Source organism: Panthera onca, chromosome X, assembly GCF_046562875.1.
Source record: "Panthera onca isolate mPanOnc1 chromosome X, mPanOnc1 haplotype 2, whole genome shotgun sequence".
NCBI lineage: Eukaryota > Metazoa > Chordata > Mammalia > Carnivora > Felidae > Panthera > Panthera onca.
The window spans coordinates 112,678,341-112,691,691 of record NC_138357.1 but is presented as its reverse complement, the minus strand read 5'-3'; the positions used below and the strand labels follow the sequence as shown (position 1 = coordinate 112,691,691).

At 37.6% G+C, this 13,351-nt stretch overlaps 1 protein-coding gene across 4 annotated transcripts in view; it reads right to left on the bottom strand.

The window, feature by feature from the left end:
• LOC145714231 (uncharacterized) overlaps positions 1 to 13,351 on the bottom strand; it is a 524,195-nt gene that overhangs the window by 146,413 nt on the left and 364,431 nt on the right. The window contains exon 4 of one of the 4 annotated variants that reach the window (XM_081793479.1): positions 4,217 to 4,288. The exons of the other annotated variants lie outside the window; for them this stretch is intronic. The gene's annotated coding sequence lies outside the window, so the exon portion shown is untranslated. Of the gene's footprint in view, positions 1 to 4,216; positions 4,289 to 13,351 lie in introns of those variants that run through there. 4 annotated transcript variants of the gene reach the window in all.

The window sequence follows — 13,351 nt, the reverse complement described above, 5'->3', positions numbered from 1 at the left end:
TCCCTGTTTCAATTCCCCCTTTCATACCAGGGCTTCCTGGGATCACCTTCCAAACAAACTACCTGCACTTGAACCCTTGGTGCAGCATCTGCTTTTGGGAGGATTCCAAAGGAAGATAATCTCCATGGAACAAATTAATGAAGAAATGAGTCTAGTAATTAATTCAGATTGATCACTCCATCAACCCCGAAATCCTTGAATTTGATGAAACTTTTCTGGTGTCTTTTACAAAAAAAAAAAAAAAAATTAAAAAAAAAAAAGAAGTGACAAGTATCTCATTTTGTAGACTTCCTTCCTCTCTTCCCAAAGTGCCTCATGCTTGAAAACAACTTTGCATGGGCAGGGGTGTACAATCTTGATGTAAAAACATTAGGCACATAATAAAAAATGAATAATTTTGAACTACTGTCCTCAAAGCCTCTGTATGACGACAGCTTTTATGGCTCAGTGTTGATAAATGACAAATTCAGGCCAACTGTGTACATCCACAGAATAAACTATTGAACAGCTTCAGGGGTAGAATGTTTTTTTACAAATGAAACAGGCCTAGCTGAACAGAATTTGTTCAAAAGTCATTAGCAACCTTTAGCATTTCATTTGGACTTCCATACGATTGCTATTGGGGCTACATTAATATTTGAACATCACACTAACAAAACACAGATGCATCAAGGCAGTGGAAAGACAAGTATAAGAAATGTCTTCCACTCTACCCAAATAAATCAGCAGGATAATACTTAGGATCCTACATATATCTGTGTCCTTTTAGAATATACAACAGAGAGACAAATGAGGTATGTTGCCATAAAGAGCAGGGGTCTTTGCATGTCCCAAATTGAATCCTTTGTTCCCATGTTGGAATCTAAATGTCCTGCCCTTTTATAATTGTTTTGTATCATTTGCCACTGGAAAATAGTGTATTATACAGAGGTCAGTCCAGTAGTATTTTAATTCACACCTGAAAATCCCAGACATTCCATATGTGAATGCTCATAGCTATATTCATGATAGCCAAAAAAGTGTACACAACCCAAATGTCCGTCAACAGATGAATGGATAAACAAATCATGTTATATACATGCAATGAAATACTATACAATAGAAAATAACAACATAGATGAATCTCAAAAACATGAATTAAGTGAAAGAAGCCAGACACAAAAGGGTATATACTACATGTTCCATTTACATGAAATTCTAGAAAAGGGGAACCCAATCTATAATAGAAAGCCAAAGAGTGGTTGCCTGGAGCCAGGAGAGGATTGACTACAAGGGTACATGAGGGAATTTTTGAGGTGACAAAAATTTTCTGTATCTTTATTGTGTGGTAGTTACATGAGTATAAAAATATGTCAAAATGCACACTTAAATTGGTACATTTTTGTATGCAAATTAATGCTCAATAAAGTTAATTTGAAACAAAACTTATCTGCATCTTCCTCTACCAGAACTTCAACTAACAAACCAATTACTATCATGTGGATAAGAGACTGAGGACAGTTACATTTTGCCAGGGGTTCAGACAGAATTGATTATCACCTTGCATTATAGGAGCCTAGATGAGCTTGGGACAAGGAAAAAACAAAAACAAAATAAAAAAAAATACCCTGATGCCTTAAGGGCATCTCCTAGATGAATTCTAGGAGAGGTAGAAGGGAGATAGGTAGACAGAGAGGAGAAGGAAGGAGTAGAGGAAAACAAAAGCACATTTGATGTACTTCAGAATTTCGTCTGCAAACAATACTATTTCTTTATCATCATCCTGACTTCCCATGCACAAGAGTACCATTTTGGTGGTAGGGGTGTGGTATTGAGGAGGGCAAAAGGTGTTAAAGTATGGGCATGAATCTCTTGGTGATACCTTGAAGTCCAAAATTTGGGGATATGTTTTAGTGTGAACCTGACCTAGATCAATGTTTCTCAAACATTAGTGAACATCAGAATCATGTGCAGAGCTAGGAAACATGAAGATGTCTGGTTCCCCACAGAGATCCTGATGCAACAGGTCTGGAGTGGGGCTGAGATTTCAAATTTCTAGCAAGCTTCTGGGTGATGTTGATGCTGCTGGTCAAGTGACTACACTGTGAATAGACTTGATCTAAAGCCCTAGAGGGATTCCAAAGCAAGAATAAAATTCCATACTTAATTATTGCTGAAAAGTTTTTTTCATGGCTAAGGCATGTAGGATCAGAAGTTTTGTAGTATGGAGGACTTACTCCAGAGAGCTCTGAGAGCTCCTTGCTCCAAATTTGGTCAGTTTTCAGTAAGAAATCTTTTAGTTTGTTGATTAGTGGAGACAAATTAACTTTTAAAATAGATCCTGGTCACTTACCATTTCTTTCTTAGAAAATTCACAGTGCCATTTGTAGGTATGTGAAGGGCCCTCTTGTCCTGCAGTCAGGATGCAAGAGCTGATTGTCTGGGCCATTTCAGATGGAAGTTAATGGTTTTGTGGTCCCCAGAATATATAATTAGTAAGTTTCACTATACTGATATTTTTAATGTCAACATCACCAACATCAGATGGGAGATGTCTGCATTGGGTGTCTGCTTCCAGTTAAGATCTTTAATATATGATAAATTAATATATTTCAATCATGTCTGCCTTGCATTCAGTGTATGCTTGGTTGATCAACTATAAAAGATGCCAGGGCTGTTTTGGCACACAATGAGAGACTGAGTCAGATCACAGAAGAAGGCTCACTATTTTTATGGCTCCTTAAATAATTATATTAAACCAGAAAATTTCAGAAAAGGGTAATAAATGAGATTTGTGGTTCTTTTCCATATATGTATGCAAATATTTGGAAAACAGGGGTAAAGGTGTTTGTAGATATCACCACCCTAACACAAACCCTAATAGCATTTAGGTATTTTCTCCCAGTCTTTGGACTATGCATAGAATCATTTAGAGTGGTATAATTATATATTGATTCCTGAATTGTTTTTCACCTTATATATTCCAAGCTTTACTATCTCCGTTTTTATGTAGTCTATTCCAATTATCTACTGCTGCATAGCAAATCACTCTGAAACTTGGTGGTTTAAAACAAGAAGATTAATTTGGATAAAGCATCTTTGATTTGGGCAAGGCTTGGCAAGATAGCTCAACATGGGTTATCCTAGCATTAATGTGGGTATTTCAAACGCTGGGGCTGGAATTATCCAATGACTTGTGCACTTGCATGTCCCTTGACTGATGATGGTTGTTGGCTTAATTAGGGCTGTCAGCAGAACCATATGTGATCTCTCCAATTGCTTGGACTTCCTCAAAAGATGGTTACTAGATTTCAAGGATGAGGTACTCATGAGAGTGAACCAGGTAGAAGCTGTATCATCTTTTATGAGCCAGCTTCAGAAGTCATACAGCATGGCCTCCATCACTTCTTATTCATTAGAAATGAGTCACTAAGTCCAGCCCATATTCAAGGAGAAGGAAATTACACTCCAGCTTTTTTATGGAGCATGGAAGAATTTGCTGATCTATTTTATAAAATGATGGCATAATATTCTATCAAGTTAATATACCAAGCTTAAATATTTCTTCTATAGTTACACATTTAGGTTGTTCCCATTCTTAGACTGTGATTAACATGTTTATTCAGCAGGTCTTCTAGAAGTAATTATATATTGCACTATACCAACTAGTTTCCAAAAGAGAATTTGTGTACACTTGCGAACACTTTTCATTTTGATTTTTAAAGGTCTAACTAGACCTTAACTAAAATAATATTGTTTTAAGAGCTAGGGCTATCTTAATAGGTGATAATCTTATAAAGAGATGAGAAAACAGACAGAGGCTCCTACCTTATAACTACCAATAAAGCTTAATACCTCCCAAACTATAAATTCACACTTCAAGTCATATCATTTTCCAATTTAAGATGGACTGTCAAGGTCAGTGTTCCAAGCTTATTTGGCATTTGCAGGTATAGGGGCTAAACTGGTATGTCCCATGAGATGGGGGTCCAAATGTTGATTGACAAACACAATGTCTCTTCTAGGGTATATGGAAACACAAGCAAATATTTTTTAGGGTCTGTGTCTATATAAACAATTTAATTTAAAAATGTATGACAAAATTCATGGGCCCATTGGATTTGATAATGAATATTTAGAATATTGGGTAGAGAAGAGGCATTTACATATTTGTTTATTGTCCAGTCAAAGCACATAAAGATTCTTTTTAGTGTCTATGTACCTACAATCTCTGCTTGTTCAGATCCAGAAACCATATCCTCATGCTCTTTAATGTCAAATGTGCCATTCCTTAATAATTTCCTATCTCCTACCAGAAGAAATGGGTAATAAAACTGTTATTATTACAGCACCTTGACTCTTCATAAACCCTGTATTGAAATAATATAGATATTGTTTCTGTAGTTCCCTAATATCTTGTATTTAATGGTAGTTACATCATTACTCATGATTCTACATCTCCATCATGCTGCTTGTGAATACTGGCTTCCAGTGATTCTCTCAAGTGTTGTTACTGCGCTACATTGATGATGACCACACATACAAATCTTACCCAGAATATGCAGGAAAATATGAACAATTCATTTTCTGGTCACAATAAACTTACATTTCAGAATTTTACAGAGTAAATGTAGAACAACTCGTATTTCAGTCATGTATTTTCTTGAACCCCTCATTCCACAATTACTGCATTTCTAAAATATGATCTCTCTCAGTCTTGACTGAATCCCTTCCTACCACACATCAGCACCAATGGGGAGGATAGGGATCTTTTAGCAGAGTGAGAAGAGCAGAAAGAATATTCATTCTGGGTCTGGTCCAGGAGTGGCCCTCCCAGAAAGAAACTGCTGTCCCTGCCAGTTGCAGCCACCACAAGGCATCTTGGAAATTTTCAAGGAAGGTATTATAAAGCATGAGGCCCTTTGTGTAGCCTGGACTTAGGGGCCTGGGGCAGGGTTTCAGTTTTCCCAGGTTTAAGGACAGTTTTGAACACAGCTGTAGATGACAGAAGGAAGTCCATTGTTACAGATCAATGCCTTAGGGGAGAGTTTGGTAGTGGGTGTTACATTGTAGGATAGAAGAGTAGCCAGCATCAGGGCAGTCTTCAAAAGTGATAGGGAAAAAAAAAGCAAAATTTTATTATTAGCAAAAAAAATTTTTTTCATGATGAGTCATATGGAAGTGGACTCTATGAAGAGATTCAGACTAGAAAAGACTCATTGGATTTTAGTTTCATAGTTTTAAAACAGCACTGCAAGTTCTTCTACAGAGTTTTCTTGACAGTCAATTCTCAATCTTATTCTTTCTTAACCTATCAGTAGCATTTGACACAGTTTATTATTGTTTCTACCTGAAACATTTTCTTTCCTTTGCTTCCAGGACATCAATTTCACTTATTTTTTCTCCCAACTCTCTGGATATTCTTTCTTTCTCTCCTGCTGATTATTCTTTGCCTCATGGAACTCTAATCATCAGATATTCCAGAGCTCGGTCCTTGGACTTAATCTCTTTTCTATTTATGATCACTGTTTTGGTGATCTTACCCAGTTTCATAGGTTTAAATACCACTTAAATGCTCTTGACTCTCACATTCATAATATTCATATATCCATTCCAAATGTCTTCTCTTAACTTCAGCAACACATGTCTCCACTTGGATGCCTAAGAGACATCCCTAACTAATTTGTCCAAAACTGAACTCCTTGTATTTGATTCCCCCAACGTGATTTTATTTGATGATGATACCATTACTCCAGCTGCTCAAGAAATAAAAAATTGAGATCATCCTTTACTCCTCTTTTTCTCTTAATAACCAGTGTTGTCCTGGGGCTGGCTTGAGCTGACATATAAGAGCCAACTGTGGAAATCTTTGCCATCTCTGAACTTAGTACCTCCAGCACCTACAAGAGATCCTGACACATAAATATGTGCTCAATAAAAATTGTTCAAATAGACTTTATATAGCACATATGGGGAAAGGGGCAGGCCAAGTGGGCAATGTTCTGTGCTTTTGGGCTCTCAGTGAACCATTCAGCTCCACATTTTACATATTAGCCCCATTTGTTTTACATATTGGGTTGTTCATATAATTCTACTTGTGAAAAAAAAAGTTTGTTGCATAAATAATAATAATACAGTTGACCCTTGAATAAAACAGTTTGATTGTGTGGGCCCATTTATATGCAGATATTTTCCCCACAAATACAGTACAGTACTGTAAATATATTTTATATTCTTTATGATTTTAACATTTTCTTATCTCTAGCGTATTTTATTAAAAATACAGTATATAGGGAGGAGGGGCCAACATGGTAGAGAAGTAGGGGGATCTGAATTTCCCTCGTCTCTCAAAGCAGTGTTGAAGCCAAAGGACTTTGAACTCCAAGAGTCTAGGAGGCAAAGAGACAGAGTCGCTTCCAGGGACCCACCAGCACAACCTGATGGGCTATAGGTGCATGATTGCAAATTGGGAGAGATAAAATTAACAGAGGGAAGGGATCCACTTCTGCTGAGAGACAAAGGGAAGAGAAAGAGAGACTGGGGAAGCATAGGACTGTATCTGGACAAGAGAGAAAAACCACAGACCGGGACAGAGAAAGATACAATCTCTAACTGAGGAGCTTTCCCTGGACTGGGGCCAGCAGCCCTGATCACACACCTGGGGAGGAGAGGAGCCAGTCCCAGGCTTGGTGGCTACCTCAGGGGTGCAGTCCACAGTGGGAGAGAGCGATTCCCATCATGGAGTGCTGTGAGAGGAGGGTTTGTATCCACTCAAAAGACAAAGACTGCTTGCACCCACCAGCCAAAGACCATATATCAAGCGGTGTGGATATATAATAATTACAGGTATATAATAATTACAGGGCCTATCCATCAAGAAAAGCTAACAATTACAAATGTTTATTCGCCGAATTTGAAAGCACCAAAATATATAAAACAATTAATCACAAACATTAAGAATCTTATTAGTAAGAATGTGGTAATTGCAGGGGACTTTAATACCCCACTTACAGGATTAGACAGATCATTTAGACAGAAAATCAATAAAGAAACAAAGGCCCCAAATGATACACTTGACCAGATGGACTTGACAGATATATTTAGAACTTTCTATCCTAAAGCAGCAGAACACACATTCTTCTTGAGTGCACATGGAACATTCTCCAAGGTAGATCACATACTGGGTCACAAAACAGCCCTCAATACATACAAAAGAATTGAGATCATACCATGCACACTTTCAGACCACAATGCGATGAAACTTGAAATCAACCACAGGAAAAAGTTTGAAAAACCTCCAAATGCATGGAGGTTAAAGAACATCCTACTAATGAATGAATGAGTCAACCAGGCAATTAAAGAAGAAATTAAAAAATATATGGAAACAAATGAAAATGAAAACACAACAATCCAAACACTTTGGGATGCAGCGAAGGCAGTCAAGAGGAAAATACATTGCACTCCTGCCCTATCTCAAGAAACAAGAAAAATCCCAAATACAAAACCTAATGACACACCTAAAGGAACTAGAAACAGAAAAACAAAGAAACCCCAAATCCAGTAGAAGAGGACAAATAATAAAGATAAGAGTAGAAATAAACAATATAGAATCCACAAAAACAGTAGGACAGATCAATGAAACTTAGAGTTGGTTTTTTGAGAAAATAAACAAAATTGATAAAACCCTAGAAAGACTTCTCAAAAAGAAAAGAGAGAGGACCCAAATCAATAAATTCAGGAATGAAAATGGATTTATCACAACCAGTCCCTCAGAAATACAAGCAATTACCAGAGAATACTATGAAAAATTATATGCCAACAAACAGGACAACCTGGAAGAAATGGACGAATTCCTAGACACCCACATACTACCAAAACTCAAACAGGAAGAAATAGAAAATTTGAACAGACCCATAATTAGTGAAGAAATTTAATCAGTTATCAAAAATCTCCCAACAAGAGTTCTGGACCAGATGGCTTCCCTGGGGAATTCTACCAGACATTTGAAGCAGAGTTAATACCTATCCTTCTCAAGTTGTTTCAAAAAATAGAAATGGAAGGAAAACTTCTGGACTAATTCTATGAAGCCAGCATTACCTTGATTCCCAAACCAGACAGAGACCTAACAAAAAAGCAGAACTAGAGGCCAATATTTCTGATGAACTTGGATGCAAAAATTCTCAATAATATAGTAGCAAATCGAATTCAATGGCATATAAAAAGAATTATTCACCATGATCAAGTGGGATTCATTCCTGGGCTGCAGGGCTGTTTCAATGTTCACAAATCAATCAGTGTGATACATCACATTAACAGAAGAAAGGATAAGAACCATATGATCCTGTCAATAGATACAGAAAAAGCATTTGACAAAATACAGCATCCTTTCTTAATAAAAACCCTCAAGATAGAAGGAACATACTTAAACATCATAAAAGCTATATATGAAAAGCCCACAGCTAATATCATCCTCAATAGGGAAAAGCTGAGAGCTTTCCCCCTGAAATCAGGAACACAAAAGGGATGTCCACTCTCACCACTGTTGTTTAACATAGTGTTGGAAGTCCTAGCATCAGTAATCAGACAACAAAATGAAATAAAAGGCATGAAAATTGGCAAAGAAGAAGTAAAACTTCCAGTTTTTGCAGACGACATGATATTCTACATGGAAAACCCAAAAGACTCCATCAAAAGACTCCCAGAACTCATGAATGAAATCAACAAAGTCACAGGGTACAAAATCAATGTACAGAAATTGGTTGCATTTCTATACGCCAATAAAGAAGCAACAGAAAGAGAAATAAAGAAACTGATCCCATTTACAATTGCACCAAGAATGATAATATATCTAGGAATAAATGTAACCAAAGATAAAAGATCTGTATGCTGGAAACTACAGAAAGCTTATGAAGGAAATTGAAGAAAACAAAAAGAAATGGAAAAACATTCCATGCTCATGGATTGGAAAAATATATATTGTTAATGTCAATACTACCCAAAGCAATCTACACATTTAATATGATCCCAATCAAAATTGAACCGGCATTCTTCTCAAAGCTAGAACAAACAATCCTAAAATTTGTATGGAACCATAAGAGACCCTGAATAGCCAAAGTAATTTTGAAGAAGATCAAAGTGGGAGGCATCACAATCCCAGACTTTAGCCTCTACTACAAAACTATAATCATCAAGACAGTATGGTATTGGCACAGAAACAGATGCATAGACCAATGGAATAGAGTAGAGAACCCAGAATTGGACCCACAAATGTATGGCCAACTAATCTTTGACAAAGCAGGAAAGAGCATCCAATGGAAAAAAGAGTCTCTTTAGCAAATGGTTCTGGGAGAACTGGACAGCAACATGCAGAAGAATGAAACTAGACCACTTTCTTACATCATTCACAAAAATAACCTCAAAATGGATGAAAGACCTAAATGTGAGACAGGAAACCATCAAAACCCTAGAGGAGAAAGTAGGCAACAACTTCTCTGACCTCAGACGCAGCAATTTCTTACTCAACACATTTCCAAAAGCAAGGGAATTAAAAGCAAAAATCCACTATTGGGACCTCATCAAGATAAAAAGCTTCTGCACTGCAAAGGAAACAATCAACAAAACTAAAAGGTAACTGATGGAATGGGAAAAGATATTTGCAAATGACATATCAGATAAAGGGCTAGTATCCAAAATCTATAAAGAATTTACCAAACTCCACACCCAAAAAACAAATAATCCAGTGAAGAAATGAGCAGAAAACATAAATAGACACTTCTCTAAAGAAGACATCCAGATGGCCAACAGGCACATGAAAAGATGCTCAACATAACTCCTCATGAGGGAAATACAAATCAAAGACACAGTGAGATACCATCTCACGCTGGTCAGAGTGGCTAAAATGAACAAATCAGGAAACTACAGATGCTGGCACAGATGTGGAGAAATGGGAACTCTCTTGCACTGTTGGTAGGAATGCAAACTGGTGCAGCTGCTCTGGAAAACAGTGTGGACATTCCTGAAAAAATTAAAAATAGAACTACCCGGGGTGCCTGAGTGGCTCAGTCGGTTAAGCGTCCGACTTCGGCTCAGGACATGATCTCATGGTCTGTGAGTTCGAGCCCCGTGTCGGGCTCTGTGCTGACAGCTCAGAGCCTGGAGCCTGTTTCGGATTCTGTGTCTCCCTCTCTCTCTGACCCTCCACTGTTCATGCTCTGTCTCTTTCTGTCTCAAAAATAAATAAACGTTAAAAAAAAAATAGAACTACCCTATGACCCAGCAATAGCACTACTAGGAATTTACCCAAGGGATACAGGAGTGCTGATGCATAGGGACACATGTACCCCAATGTTTATAGCAGCACTTTCAATAATAGACAAATCATGGAAAGAGCCTAAATATCCATCAACTGAGGAACAGATAAAGAAGATGTGATTTATATATACAATGGAATACTACTTAGCAATGAGAAACAACGAAATCATGCCATTTGAGGCAATGTGGATAGAATTGGAAGGTATTATGCTGAGTGAAATAAGTGAACCAGAGAAGGAAAGATGTCCTATATTTTCACTCATATGTGGATTGAGAAACTTAACAGAAGACCATGGGGGAAGGGAAGGGGAAAAAATAGTTACAAACAGAGAGGGAGGGAGGTAACCCAAAAGAGACTCCTAAATACAGAGAACAAACTGAGGGTGGATGGGGAGGTGGGGAAGAGGGGAAAATGGGTGATAGGCATTGAGGAGGGCACCTCCTGAGATGAGCACTGGATGTTGTATGGAAGCCAATTTGACAATAAATTATATTTTTAAAAAACAAAAAAACAGTATATAATACATATATAATGTATGTGTTAATTGACTGTTTATGTCATTGGTAGGGATTCTGGTCAACAGTAGGCTATTAATAGTCAAGTTTGGGTGGAGCCAAAAGTTATACTGAGTTTTTATACTATAAGGGTGTTGGCATCTCTAAAACCTGTATTGTTTGAAGGTCAAGTGTAACGATAAGGTTTGAAATACACTTTCTAGTCCAGTACTCTCATTTTTCCTGTGTCAGAAACTGAGAATGACAGAAGTAAAATGCTTGCCTAAGGTCTCACAATTCTACCTTTACCTCCTATGCCTACTCTTTCATACAACCAAAATGGAGTGGAAGGAAAGGATTGCATAAAGTTGTGACTTTTTCACTCCACCTGAGTGGGATGAAGAAGCATGTATGGAATGAACATCTTCAAGTAGACACAATTTAGGAATTATATTAATTACATTACTAGGAACACATAAGTACACCGATAGCTTATTGGTAATTAGATGAAGATAAGTGACTTTTCTAATTAAGAAAACAATAGTAATGGGGCACCTGGGTGGCTCAGTCAGTTAAGCGGCCGACTTCAGCTCAGGTCATGATCTCGCGGTCCGTGAGTTCAAGCCCCGCGTCGTGCTCTGTGCTGACAGCTCAGAGCCTGGAGCCTGTTTCGGATTCTGTGTCTCCCTCTCTCTGACCCTCCCCCATTCATGCTGTGTCTCCCTCTGTCTCAAAAATAAATAAACGTTACAAAAAAATTAAAAAAAAAAAGAAAACAATAGTAACAAGACATAGGAAAAACATAACTTTATTAAAAAGTCAAGATTTAAATGAAGTAATATGTAGTATGAAGTAATATGTAGTATGGAGATAACAAATAATATGTAACAAAGTTACACATTCACTAATCAGATAACCCAGGAAGGAAGAAAGGGCCATCTGACTTTCTCAATTCTTGTATAATCTCTTTGGGGTTACATTAAATTATAGTTCTATCCATTTATGCATGGTGTACTTGTTTATCCCTGGAAGTTATTTCCATTTTATGGTTCATTTTAATTATCAGCAGTTCTTCCCCCAAATCATCTCCCAATAAAATCATCTTAAAAGTAGGTTTTGGGGAGCTCCTGGGTGGCTCAGTCACTTGAGTGTCGGACTCTTGATTTTCTCTCAGGTCATGATCCCAAGGTGGTGGGATCAAGCCCCGTGTCATGTTCCGTGCTGAGTGTGGAGCCTGCTTAAGATTTTCTCTCTCTCCCTCTGCTTCTCTCTCCCTCTTGTGCATGGTCGGTCTCTCTCTCTCTCTCTCTCTCTCAAATAAAAAGAAAAAAAACTGGGGTGCCTGGGTGGCTCAGTCAGTTAAGCATCTGACTTCAGCTTAGGTCATGATCTCACAGTTTGTGAGTTTGAGCCCCACACCAGGCTCTGTGCTCACAGCTCAGAGCCTGGAGCCTGCTTTGGATTCTGTGTCTCCCCTTCTCTCTCTGCCACTCCCCTGTTCACACTCTCTCTCTTTCTCTCAAAAATGAATAAACATTAAAAAAACTAAATAAAATAAAATAAATTATAAAAGTAGGTTTCAGTAAATTCAATCTTCAAAAAAAGTTATGACTTGGTTTGGTGTCATCTTGATGCTTTTTGTTAGTGGTGTTTTTAAAATTTTTATAAGACAGTTGGCTTTTTAGGTTTTATAAATGTAAACTCATGCATATGAAGTTTCATGAATTTTTCTTTTTTTCAAAATCTAATAAAAATCCACTTTTTCATATTCACAATTTTTACTATTAAAGAAATCACTTAAAAGATACTGCTTTGGGTACCTATGTGGCTCAGTTGGTTGAGCATCTGACTCTTGATTTCAGTTCAGGTCATGATCTTGTGGTCATGGGATCAAGCTCCAAGTGAGGCTTCACACTAAGTGTGGAGCCTGCTTGGGAGTCTCTCTTGCTCTCGCTCTTTGCTTCCTCCCTCCCTCCCCCACTCACATGCTTTCTCGCTTGCTCAATCTCTCTCTCTCTCTCTCTCTCTCTCTCTCTCTCTCTCTCTCTCTCTCTGTCTCACCCTCAAAAATAAGTAAAGGGGTGCCTGGGTGGCCCAGTCAGTTAAGCGTCTGACTTTGGCCCAGGTCACGATCTCATGGTTCATGGGGTCGAGCCCCACATCAGACTCTCTGCTGTCAGCACGGAGCCTGCTTCAGATCCTCTGCCCAACCCCCTACTCCTATCCCATTCACATGCACGTGTGCATTCTCTAAAATGAATAAACATTAAAAATAAATAAATAAACATCTTCTTAAATTAAAAAAAGAAAAGAACAGATATTGCTTGTTTAATTCCTTTAGTTTCACTTTAGTTGACTGTCTTCTGGTTATAGTCAATTAAAATTAAAGTTCACAATTTCTATATTTCTATTTAAAATATTAGCAGTGATAGTGCTGGATGGTAGAATTGTTTTTTTTTTTAACTTGAGTATAGTTGACACACAGTGTTCTATTAGTATCAGGTGTACAACATAGTGATTCAACATCTGTATACATTATGCTGTGTTCATAAGTGTAGCTGTCAAC